Raw genomic sequence first — 14148 nt, forward strand, 5'->3', positions numbered from 1 at the left:
GACAATGTGACATGTGGAAAGTGGTAGGAATCACCTTCACAAGGACTTATTGTAGGTTGCTATTAGTATGAAGTTCCAACTGCCAATTTTTTATTTTCCATGAGTATAAACATAGTGTGGATAAGACATTGTATTAGGACCATTAGATCAAAGGGCGATCTACAGTTATTGTTGTGTCACTAACAAAAGATGCACGTCGAATACTCATAGTGAGATAGCGATAATAGGACATGTGTCCTACTAGGCCCAACACAACTATGATGTAGTTATTGGTTTCCATTGTCAGATTGAAGGTTGACTGAAGGCTATCGTTATGTCACTAACCAAAGAAGCAAAAAGGTTACCCAAAGTGACACAACGAGAGGGGGACACGTGGTGTAGATGGCCCACTTTCAAGCAAGTTTGAGATTGAACCAATCAAGTTTTGATATGTGGCATGGATTGTAAGATTGTAACATTGTTTCATCATGAGTCAACTTGGTCATAATGTAAATATAGCTAAATGGATGCAAAATGGTGGTGAGCCCAGCTTATCAAATAATGACATGTGGCTAGCACTAGGTAGTTAGTTAAGAGTTTGACCAAAGGTGGTGGAAAATAATAGTTTCAAGTTACAGAGTTAGAATAAGGTAATACAAAGATTTGATCAATCAAGTGTTGACATGTGGCATGGATTGTAAGACTGTAACATTGTTTCATCATGAGTCAACTTGGTCATAATGGAAATGGTGAGCCCAACTTATTAAATAATGACATGTGGCTGTCATTAGGTAGTCAGTTAAGAGTTTGACCAAAGGTGGTGGAAAATAATAGGTTCAAGTTATAGAGTTAGTATAAGTTAATACAAAGATTTGATCTCGGATAAAGTAGAGTAGGAAGTTTGAAAGAAAGGATCAAATATTTCGAACAGCCCCAGAGAAGAAATAGACGTGGTAAGACCAGTTGAAGATATCATGACTCTACCAGCTTATGCAGATGAGGAATTTTATGGTGAAAGGAAATAAAGGCAAACAAAATTAGTTAAAGAACTCCTACAACAAGTACCACCTGGAGAATTTCACGACCATCTTCCTAGTCTTACTCGAAAATAGGAAATGTAAAATTTAATTTTCAGAAAATGTCTCTGTATTTTGTATTTTTCCAATAGTATTTTGACATGTGCCCATACATTTGAAGGTGGTTGCAATCCTTCTCTTTGTAAGGATTTCCAAAATGTGAAAAAAGGGCTGGAATTTTGGAAGTTTTTATGCAAAATAATGCTGTCGAGATTTCTTAAGAATCCTTCATGCTTTCTCTATAGATTACTTTACTTTATAGTCAGTCTGTATGAATGTTGTGGAATGACCTTTGAAATCTAAATGAACAAACAATTCAAGAGCCCTTCTTGTGTCTTTTGTTGCTCAAATTATTGATTTGATAGGAATTCTTGTGATTTACTTTGAATCCTTGGGTTTTTTTTCTTAGTTCTAGCTGCAAGAAAAGTTCTAGAATGTTTATATAGGTTGCAAGTTGTGAAATTGCACTTTATCTCAAAAAGTTAACTTTGAATGTTAGTATTCACCTTAGCATCTTGTCTGAAGTGCCTCCTTCTTGTAAATTATTTATGTATGAGCTTTCCTAAGGGAAATATTGTTCTCATCTCAACCATTAAGAATTGTTTCATCATGTCAGGCCAACAATATTTTCATCTTAATTTTTGGTGTCTCACCCATTTTACTTTTTAGCATTTACATTCAAGTTATCCTTCTATCATGTTCCCTCTTAGGTTTAATTTTCTATTTGAAGAAGTAAATAGGTGAAATATCATAAGGAACCAAACTATAACCTAAAGATTCACTCCTAACCCTGGTACTTCCCACTATCTACGAGTGTTTCCATGTTACTTGAAGTGATAGAATCCTAGAATTGTAGTTTTCAGTCAAGACACAACTTCTAGAGATAACATCACTCAAATACTAATTCCATGTAGATAATGTTTTAATTGACACATAGGGTACTTGGATTAAGTCAATTGATTTGGATAACAATGTCACATGTATTATTGATAATGCCACATATGGTGTTGCTACTAATCCCATGAATGATAATGGAAAAGTTACATGAAAAAGATAAAATAAATGAGAAATCAAATTTATGATGTGATCACACATTTAAAAATTTCTTTTTGTCCTTGCATTGATTGAACAAAAATGGAGCTTTTGAATGATGGTACAAAATTATCCATTCTTACCCTCCATTCACCTATACTACATGTCACAATAATTTTTTGACTTCTACTCACAATTTAACATGTGTTTACATCCTAGAAACTAATATTGATTTCTGGTTAGTTTGAACCAATTTAAACTAGAATGGGTGAAGCCATAGTAATGGTTCTAACTTTTCATCATGAATAAATCAGATGAAAAGTGGGAAATTTGATTCATATGGTCTTCACACAAAGCCTCCACATGGATTTGAATGAAGCCATGTGGCTGAGGCTTTGTACAAAGCCCTTGTGGATGACGAGCCCCATATGGCTTAGTACGAAGCCACAAGCTTCATTTGAAGCCTTAGTAAAACCATTTTTATTGTTGAAAATGTCCTTTTAAATGCCGAGATAGCATTTTTATTTCATTTTTATGGCTACAATTTTGTTGAAGGGATTAGAGTGAACTTTGTGATGTATTTGGTTGCATCATCATCCCGGTGTACCATTTTTGACCTCCTTTGAGCATTCAACGTACCAGGTATGTACGTTATCTTCATTTTTGTGTTTTCAATGAATATTTAGTTATTTTTTATTAATGTTTAGTATTTTTAAAATAAATTTTAGTTATTTTAATGAATATTTAGTTATTTTTAAGGGTATTTAGTTATTTTTAGTATATGTTAATTAGCTTTATATTTATGTGTTGCATTTTAGTTTACATGTTAGAAAATGTTGAGAGAACATAGTTAAAATTGTAGTTGGAAGAAATAATATGTTTATAAATATAAAATGCTAGGTAGATAGATAACAAAAACCAAAATTGGTCTAGGTAGATGTAGAAACCAAAAAAATTGATTTAAAACTTTAGATGAATAACATATTTAAAACCTAGGATATCTAGAAAACTCTCTCTCTCTGTCTCCACCCCCCTCAAATGATTTAAAACTCTCAAACTCTCACTTTTTCTCTCTTCAATCTCTCTCTTCTCACTTTCTCTTTCTTCAATCTCGCTATTCTTGCTTTCTCTCTCATCTCAATCTCTCTCCACTCTCTCTATCTCTCTCACTTCTCACTTCTCTCTCTTCACTCTCTCTCTCCTCACTTTCTCATTCCTCTCTCACACTTTCTCTCTTCAATTTCTCTATTTTCTTGAACTCTTAGATCTCTTCTCACTTTCTATCTCCTGTCTCTCTCTCTCCTCATTTTCTCTCTCCTCTTACTTTCTCTCTCCTTGAACACTCTCTCTTCTCACTTTCTCTCTCCTTACTCTCTCCCTCTTCTCACTTTCCCTCTCCTCTCTCTCTCTCTCTTCTCACTCTTTCTCTCCCCCCACTCTCTCTTCTCACTATCTCTCTCCTCACTCTCTCTTTTCAATTTCTGTCCCCTTACTTTCTCCCTCCTCTCCCTCTTTCACTTTCTCTCCCTCCTTGAACTCTTAGATCTCTTCTCACTTTCTCTCTCCTCTCACTCTCTTTCTCCCTCCTCTCTCTCTCCCCCCCTCTCCCTCTCCTCTCTCTTATCACTTTCTCTCTCCTCTCACTTTCACTCCTCATACATTGACTTGGTGTAATCCTATAGCTAGGTTATGCCTAAAGATGGCCTTTTACATTGAGCACTTTTTGGTCATCAGAGACGGTATTATTGTGCCCCCTAGCTACTTGTTTCGGCATTGGTGTCATGCCTTACACATCTCTCTAGGCTCCTTCAGGGTTGGCTCCCATTGGCTTTGGATTCAAACAAATCACCACATGGACAAAGGACTAGATTTGTCACTTGTGTACCATGGGCATGACTGAGACAGAGATCCATTTCATTTCTCATTGTTGCACCTACTATGAGATTTGTGGGAGATTATATTGCATATTTAGGGAGTGCAACTCCCTCGTGACCTTTTTTAAGCTACACAAACTAGAGATGCATTACACTATACCTCAGAGAGATTATGTAGCTTTGCAACCACACCTTGCAACACTTATTCCCCCAGAGAGTGACACCAGTTTAGCTTATCACTTCTTTCTTCTGTCTCTCATCTCCTGCTTGTGGGAAAAAGTGACCTTCTAATGCCACCATCACCATTTCTTTGTTGGATCTAGGTCCACTTGCCATTTGATGTCATCTCTTTAATCTTTCAGGGGTAAACTCTTCTTAATGCTTTTCTTCTTTCTCTTTTATAACTGTTGCAACTATCACTGATGTTGTATTTGTTGTGCATCTTGTTGACATTTCTAGTGAACTCATCTCACTAATCATTGCTACATCCTTCTCTTTTTATTATAGAAGTTTCACTTCTATCTGCACTTTAGCTACTGGATAACATTCATAGGTGATGCTAGTTTAGTGTTGCTAATAGTGGACTGTCTAGTGTAATTGACAAAGGTTGTACAAGTAATATGTTTCTTTTACCAATTTCCCTCATCTCTGCTACAATCTAAATTTTCTCTATGTACTCCTCATGATTCATACACATTTCCTTGAGCATATTCTTCACAACTCTTTCAACTAACTTCTTTGATGCCTTGGATGACAATAAATCTTGTGCTTCATCCATTCTTTCTTCATTTGTGCCCCATTAATCACTTTCATCGTCAATCTCATCTTTTAACAATTTAGTTGCACACTAAATAATTTTGACCTCTGTTACTTCATCTCCCTAATGATCAACAAACATAACTCTAGGTAGAACTTCCTACAAACATGTATTATCAGTCTCAACCATGAAACATATTTGCTCCTTAAATTTTTGCACAACTAACTTGGGAATACTAATTTTTCTCTTAATTTTAGTTTGAATTTTTTTCATAAAGTCATGATCATATAATCTTCATTTTTCTTTCTGTAGAAGTAACTCACTAAATCCAGTGTACACTTATTAGATTTCCACTTAGATTTTGGCATATTTGGGAACCTTTTCATAACATGGAAGAATAGGGTTGTGATTAATGATCCAAATATGAAGGTTGCATATTTGTTTTTCTTAATCCTCTCCAAATTATCAAATAGTTGTTGCTTTAAGATTTCACATAGATTTCCTTCAATTCTGTCAATACATATCTTGTATGATGCACTAAGGAATCCTATAGAGACTTCTTCCTCTCTAGAACTATAAATTATTTTGTGTGCTAAGATTTTTCTTACAAATCTTAAATCATTCTGTTCAATCAAGCTTAATGTCACACCTCTACCATTCCTTTTGTTTTGGTGTTGCTTTGCACAATTTTCTTTATATTTTTCTCATTAATTGGAATTAAATACCTTTGTTACCATGTCCTATTACTTCATGGATTAGGTCACTTGTGATATCAACAACTTTTTCTCCCAACCAAAACTTGTTATCACCTATTCTAGTCAATATGGTTTTGCCCCATTCCTCATTGTCAAATTCATTATAGAAAATAAGTTGTCCAATTTTTAGTTGACTTAAGTGCTTCAATTCAGCTTTGAAACTTATGTCTTGCTTGTAAATTATCTCAAATTTCTTTCCAATATCATTATCACCTAGGGTTTCAAATTTATTTCTAATGTAAGATTGTACATTTTTTACAATTATTACTCTAGCTATAATTTGTGAGAATGCCCTAGTAGGGTCATCTCCCAATTGTGCAATTGAACCCTTTTCAAACTTATATCTAGGTCATTCTTCTCCATAATATCTTGAAATGGAGATTGATACATTAAAAATTTTAAATGACTTCACAATTCTTATAGATAAATACCTTTGAATTGTTGGTTTTAGAGCTTTTAGTGTAAAACATCTCAATTGCCTTCTTGAACAGTTTAATTCACCTTCAACTTTCTCTTTAATATCTTCCACAAATTTCTCATGTCATAATGCTCAAATGATGGCTCTGTGCACCAATTTAAGTACTTTATTCATTGCAAGTTCATTCAAGATTAATTATGATAGTACACAAACTCAAAAAGATGATATAATAACTAGTACATTAGATTTCTTTCTCAAGCTCACATATAATCTCAAATATTTATGCACTCTTAACTATAGATTAAAGACACTATTTTCATGTTCCATCTAAGTGTGCAAAACTTTATGTCATCATTTAAGGGTCTAATTATTTACTATCCCTTGCTTCTTCTAATAATTTTGTTTTCTTAGATTGATAAAGGTTGATTTTCAACTATTACTAACTTCAACTTGTTTTTAGGTGTTTCACTTGACTTCTTTACTATCGAAATTTGTGAACTTGTTGGTGTCTTTTTCTTGACAAATATTTCATTGAAGTTTTCTACATGCTTTTTCACATTCTCCTTTTAATAGTCATTTCTTTTCTCAACCCTTCTGACATTGTTCATATTCCTTCTCAAGTTTGATGTTTTCATGTTGCTCCTCATGTTGTTTGTGATTCACATCCTATTCATTCTAAAAAGTCTTGCTATGTGTCGTAAATTGTTACAAATTTGATATGCTATCTCAATGTTTCCATATCTACATCTTGGCTAACTAATCTTTAATTTGCAATCTCTAGCAATATGTCCAAAGTTTTTGTACTTATATTACATAATTCCATTTCTCATGAAATTATTTACTCCAATAGGTCTACTAGATGTAGGTTCAATACTTTGATACATATTATTATTATTAAATCTAGGTTTCCTATATTCACTAGCTCTATGACCATAAGGATAACAATTATAACAATAACAAAAAATAGGGTTAGCACAACCTGTATATTCCTTCTTCATGTGACCAAATTATTAAATAACAAATATCTTCCAATAAATTGTCTCCTTACTTCTTGAGTTGTTTTTGATTGTTTAGGTACATCTTCAAATTAATTAGACTCAATATTGTTCAAATCTTCTTGCTAATGTTTAGGTTGATGGATCACAATATCATATTCTTTATATCTCTTTGATCATTCATGTTTAAGGTTAACTAATACTAGTCTTATCATAATTAGGTCTTTGTGCCATGATCTATTCATAAAGGTTTTCACTGCTTGAATACAACTTCTCAAGATGTTGTTTGGTTTGTGTAAGCTCCCCTTTCACAATAGTATTGTATTTCTCAAGTTGTATATATTGTGGATTTGTAGGTTCAAGTTCAGATGTCACCTTGCTAAGTTTGAATTTAAGATCTACATTCTTAAACCTTAATTTTGATTTAATCTTCTTGTCATCATCCTTTATACTCAACTTTAGATTTTCAATTTCAAGCCCATTCTTTATGATCTCATTTTCCCTTTTAAGCCTTGAAATTGCATCACTATCCTTGCTCTGTTCATTTGACACATTCTTCTTGAAATTAGTACATTCAACCTTTTCTTGTAGCTTTTGACCAGTAGCTTTTGCCTCTTTTTGTTTGTTCTTCAAAGCATTTTTTTCTTTGGTGATTACATCAAGTTCTTCAAAAGCTTCATCTAGGTTCTTCTATAACTATTCTATATCCATAGATTAAATTGAAAAGAAAAAATAATAGTAAATCAATACAACTTCTAACACAATTATTTGTTAACTAGGGAAACATTGGCTAGGGGGAAAACTTGGTGGGGATTGTACTCATAAAATGTGTTGGATATAATTGTTCAAATGTGTGTTGTCTTTGATGTTACACAAATGTCATATCAATTATTAGATAGAGTCTACTAAGCTTATTTGGTTAGCAAAGTGTTTTACAGAGTCTATCGAGCATTTTTCAAAGTTACACTATGAAGATAGTTTCTACCAAGCTCACTCAAGCATTGAAGGCTTCTATGACAGAACTCAATTTCTATCGAGCTTACAAGGCCAGTGAAGGAAAATCAATTTCTATCAAGCTTACAAGGTTAGCGAAGGAAAATTAGTTTCTACAAAGCTCACAAAGTCAGCAAAGGAAAGTTACTGTCTACCGGGTTCACTTGGTCTCCAAAGGATTTTGTAGAGTTTGCAGTGTTTACCGAGCTTCACTTGGTTAACACTAGAAATCATTTTTGGAGTAGTGTTTACCGAGTAGGGTCAGCCAATGAAGGATTTCATTGTTCTGGGAAATAAAGTTTAAGTGTTTCATGTAATGTTTGTAGCCAACTGATGTAATATTTATAGGTAAATGTAACTTGTAATTGAGCCAACTTGACAATTTGTATGGTATAAATAAAAGGTCAAGTTGTGAATTCTAAGTATGGATGAATGAGCAAGCATACAAGTAAGTTGATTGTGTGAAGAGGAAAGAGTGAGAAAATTTTGAAAAAAGGATCACATATCCTTGAGGAGCAGCAAAGTTGTATTCGATCAGTGAAGCAGAATAGAGATTTGTATAAAAAAACTTTAGTTGCATCTCATTCAGGTCACTCATTGTTACCTTCTCACAATTGTAGCAGTGATTGCTAAATCTCCTGACAGTGTTGGTTTAACTGCCATTTTGTAAATCCTCTAACAAGGTGGAAAATTCTATTGAATTGTTTTAAAGTCCTCTAGCAAGGCCACTGCTAGTAGGGTGAATAAATCCTCTAACAAGGTCACACCTAACAGTGTGTTTTGTAACCTTTAATAGGGTTGGCTCCTAACAGGTCTCACTTCAAAAGAGTGAAAATTGGTAGCTAGTTACTAGGTGATTTTATCCATATCGGGTTTTCATGTTAAATCTGGTGTCTCTTGTGTTGATGTTATTTCTTTTGCATGCATGTTAATAATTCTGAATGCTTAAAGATCAGTAATAAGTTGATACACAGTACATCTACTGAGTTACAACATTTTTCTTTGTGTGGCTAAAGAGTGACAATAGTAACTAGTTTTATAAGACATCTAAGGGATCTGTGGATTTTTTTATTTTTTTAATAACTGATTCAGCCCCCCTCTCAGTTACTTCTTCTATATTTCCAACAATTGGTATCAGACCTTTTGATGCTTGTAGGAAGGATTTCAAGGATCTAAGTTAAAGATTAGGATGTCTTACAAGAGATAAATTCCAAGGTTTAATAAGGATAACTTTTTAGCATGGCAAGGTCTCATGCGACTACATCTGGCTTCCATTGGAGACATAGGATTGAAATATGTTGATGAAGCATATGTAACTCTTTTTGGTACACTATCAGTCAATGACATCGTCGAGAAGAAGACTCATAATACCATGGTGATAGACATTGCATCTACCCTAAGCTATGGAAAATTTGATGATGTCAAGGACTGTAAAACTACCTTTGAAATGTGGAACAAGTTGAAGGATATCTATGGTGGTGATGATAATGTGAGAAGAGCCAAATAAGAAAGTCTAAGGGGACAATTTCATCAGATGAGGATGAGAGAGGACGAAAACATTGCCAAATATGTTGAAAGAGTCAAAGTAGTGGTTAGTGCAATCAAGGCTTTTGGAGGAGACATTGAGGAGGAAACAATTGTAAGTAAAGTTCTTAGAACATCACTTCCCATTTATGCAATTCAAGGAAGAAGATGTGAAGCAAATCATAAGATAAATTTAAAGGCCATAGTAGGAAGATTGACTAAATTTGAGCTAGATAACTATGACAACTATGTTCCAGCTTCTAAGAACATTGAATCTTCATTTGAAGCCAAGCTTTCACTCAGGGAAGAAGGCAGGAAGACAAAGGATTCTTAGATAGAAAGTGAAGAAGAATCAGAACAGAGTATTGACAGTGATCTTGAGGTGGTTGAAGCTTTTCTCGCAAGGAAATATTCTAGTGGCAAAGGAAAATACAAAAGTAAGGTTCCTTTAGTCTATTTTTCATGAGAGGAAATTGGACATATTATTGTTAGGTGTCCTAAAAAGAAAAACAAGGATGAGAAGAAAGGTCACAAGTGCAATGGCAAGAAAGATTTCAAATCATTCAAGGGCAAAGGTAAGAGAACATGTTTCATGGCTAAGGATTCTAATGATTCTAATGATAGTGAAGATGAAATTGTTTACATTGCTGTGAAAGATGAATCTGATTATGATGAGGAAATGGCACTTTTCTCTCATGTGAGCAAAAATGATACATGGATTATAGATAGTGGTTGTTCTCATCATATGACTGGTGACAAAACTAAGTTTGAACATTTTGAAGACTATGATGATGGTAGTGTGAGGTTTGGTAATAATGAACCTTGTTGCATAAAAGGAAGAGGAAGAATCTCACTAACCAAAGAGCTTGTATGTGATAATGCCTATTGGGTTGAAGGACTAAAATGCAATCTATTGAGTGTGGCATAGCTAATCAATATTGGATTCAAAGAGGAATTCATGCATGGAAAAATAAGACTGTTGGATGACAAAGGAAAGTTGATTGGATCTGGCATACAAACAAAAGGTAACTTGTTCTATCTTGAACTTGGTGAATGTTCATGCTTTATTACTCAAATTGAAGAAAGTTGGTTATAGCATAGAAGGTTGTGTCATGTGAACTTTGATAATCTAGTGAAGATAAGTAAATTTAGAAAAGTAAGAGGCATTCCTAGTATAAAGAAACTTGATGTTGGTCTATGCAAGAATTGTCAGATTGGTAAGATGGGAAAAACTAGCTTTAAAAGTAAGAATTATCAGTGTGAAAAAGTATTGGAAATTGTGTATACTAATTTGTGTGGACCTATTGGAATTGAGAGCTATACTGGAGAAAAATTCTTCATTCTTTTTGTTGATGATTACTCAAGAATGATGACTATCATGTATCTAAGAGAGAAATCATAAGTATTTGAAAAGTTCAAATGGTATTTGGCCAGAGTAGAAAAGGAAATAGGAAAAAGACTAAAATGCTTGAGGTCAGATAGAGGTGATGAATTCATCTCCCATGAGTTCAATAACTTTTGCATTGAAAGAGGAATCAAAAGATAGGGATCAACACGTGGAACTCGCGAGCAAAATGGAATAGCTAAAAGGAGGAACAAATCTATCATGGACTATGCAAGAACTTTAATGATTGAAAAGAACATTGCTATCAAATACTAGAAGGAAGCTATTAGCACTATAGTTCATACCCTGAACCAAGTACAGCTAAAAATGACTCATTCAAAACCCCCTATGAGTTATTGTATGGCTATAAACCTACTATAAGTTACCTAAAAGTATTTGGAAGCAAATGTTATATTTTGAAAGAATCTAGAAAAGGTAAATATGATGTGAAGAGTGATGAAAGAATATTTTTGGGATATTCTTACAAGCGTAAGGCATATATATGTTTGAATTTGTCTACTCATAAAGTCATAGAAAGTGCACATGTGAAAGTTGATGAATTTGTAGAAAGGACTGAAGAAGAATGCAAAGAAGAACTAGAAGTTTATAATCCAGATTTGTTTTCATTGAACCTGATACAGTGCTAGATACATCTATCAATCAAGAATCTTCTACTCCCAAGTCTTCAATAACTGAGTTGCACGAAGTTCAAACCGAGCTATAGGAACTTGAGTCGCAATTAGATGCTATTGAGTTTGAAGGACCTGAGTAATAGATATAATAGCTAGAACTTGAAGTTGAAACACAAGAGGATGACAATGTAATTCATTCAAAAGGAAAGGAACCTATATTAGCCAAGTATGTCAGGAGACATTCGGCACCAGATCAGATTATTGGAGACAAATATGAAGGTACTATGACAAGAAGTAAGCTAAACGGTACTTGTTTACTTGTTGATTTTGAACTTAGAAATTTCAAAGATGCATTAGAAAATGAAAGTTGGATTGAGGCTATGAATGAAGAGATAGAGAAGAACAAAATATGGACTCTTGTACCGAGGCCTAAAGATAAAAATGTGATTTGAACTAAGTGGGTATTCAGAAATAAGTTGAACAAAGATGGTAAGGTATCAAGGAACAAAGCTAGACTAGTATGCAAAGGATACTCTCAAGAACAAGGAATAGATTATGGAAAGATTTTTGCTCCTGTTGCACGATTGGAAGGTGTCAGTACCCTACTAGCATATGCTGCATACAAAGAATTTAATTTATATTAGATGGATGTCAAGTTAACATTTCTTAATGGTATACTAGATGAAGAAGTCTACATTGAGCAACTTGAATGTTTTGTTGATCTAGACAAGAAGGATATGGTCTGCAAATTACACAAAGCATTGTATGGTCTGAAACAAGCCCTTAGAGCATGGTATGAAAGATTGCATAACTATCTTATTTAGATTGGTTTTCAAAGAACTAATAATAATAGCATCTTGTATATCAAGTAAGGACTAAACAACAAGATTGTTTTGGCAGAAATATTTGTGGATGACATTTTGTTCATAGGAAATGATGATCTATGCAAAGAGTTTTCAGAGAAAATGAATAAGGAATTTGAGATGTCAATGTTTGCCAAGATTAAATTCTTTGTTGGTCTTCAAATTCAGCAAATTAAGAATGGTATCTACATCATTCAGTCTAATACATCAATGAGATATTAAAAAAGTTTGGCATGGAAAATTGTAAACTAGTTGGGACTCCTATGTGTACTAGACTAAAGCTTACCAAGGATGATGAATCGAAGGAGGTGGATCAAATGCTATATAGATCAATTATTGGAAAGTTGTAGTATATAGTTCATACAAGGTCAGATATTGCTCTTGCAGTTGATATTGTAGCAATATTTTTAGCAAAACCAAGAGAAAATAACATGATGCCAATGAAAAGGATCATGAGATATTTGAAAGGCACTAAAGATTATGGATTATGGTACAAATTTGGAGGTAATCTAGATTTGAAAGTGTTTACTAATGCAGATTGGCCAAGAAAAATTGATTACAGAAAGAGTACAAGTAGAGGAGCATTCTTTCTTGAAAAGAGGTTTGTTTCTTAAACAAGTAAAAAGAAAAATTGTACATCCTCGTCTACAGCTGAAGTAGAGTATGTTGCAACAGTAGTAAATTGTTCTAATATTGTTTGGTTCAAACAATTATTGGAAGGCATGAAGGAGGAAATCAAAGAACCTATAGTTACGCATTGTGACAATACAAGTGCAATCAACATATGTAAAAATCCAGTGATGCATTCAAAAACCAAGCACATTGCAATAAAGTATCACTTTGTTAGAGAATTGGTCTAGGATAAGGAGATCAGATTGGAATATGTCCCTACAAAATAAAAAATTGGTGATATATTCACCAAGCCTTTACCTGAGGATGTATTCTTGTATCAAAGAGGTAAGTTAGGGGTCATTCACCTATCTGAGGCTCACTGAAATGAAGTTTTTTTGATGCATCAATGAGTATCAAGTTGAAGATCTATCAGTTGATGCAACATAATCATGGAAACATTGCATTATGAATCAATACTTAAGGTACATTGCTACTCATTTGGTTTGTGTTGTCTTTGGCATATGTTGTCAAAGAGGGAGAGAGTATATTGTCATATCTTTCTAAAATTTGATATTGATTATGGAGTGTTTGCTAAAGAAGCTATGTAATTCCTTCATAGAGGGAGATTGTTGTATTAGAGAAGGTTGTAGAATAAAATCTCAGAGGGAGAAATAGACTTGTTCTAAAATTTTATTATGCTATGACATGTTGTGTTGCCATCAATGCTAAAGAGGAAGATTGTTGGATACAATTTTTCAAATATGTGTTGTCTTTAATGTTACACAAATGTCATATCAATTATCACACAAAGTCTACTGAGCTCAGTTGGTTAGCAAAGAAATTTAAAATGTCTACCAAGCATTTTTGGAAGTTACACTATGAAGATAGTTGCTACTAAGCACACTCAGGCATTGAAGGTTTCTTTGACAGAAATCAATTTCTATCGAGCTTACAAGGTCAGCAAAGGAAAATTAGTTTCTACTGAGCTTACAAGGTCAGCAAAGGAAAATTAGTTTCTACTAAGCTCACAAGGGCCATGAAGGAAAGTTAGTGTGTACCGAGTTCACTTAGTCTCCAAAGGATTTTGCAGAGTTCGTAGTGCTTATCAAGCTTGACTTTGTTAAAACTAGAAATCATTTCTGGAGTAGTGTTTACCAAGTAGGGTTAGCCAATGAAGTATTTCATTGTTTTGAAAAATAAAGTTTAATTATTTCATGTATTGTTTGTAGCCGACTAATGTAATTTTTATAGGTA

Source organism: Cupressus sempervirens, chromosome 7, assembly GCF_028749045.1.
Source record: "Cupressus sempervirens isolate cs-2001-9-10 chromosome 7, ASM2874904v1, whole genome shotgun sequence".
NCBI lineage: Eukaryota > Viridiplantae > Streptophyta > Pinopsida > Cupressales > Cupressaceae > Cupressus > Cupressus sempervirens.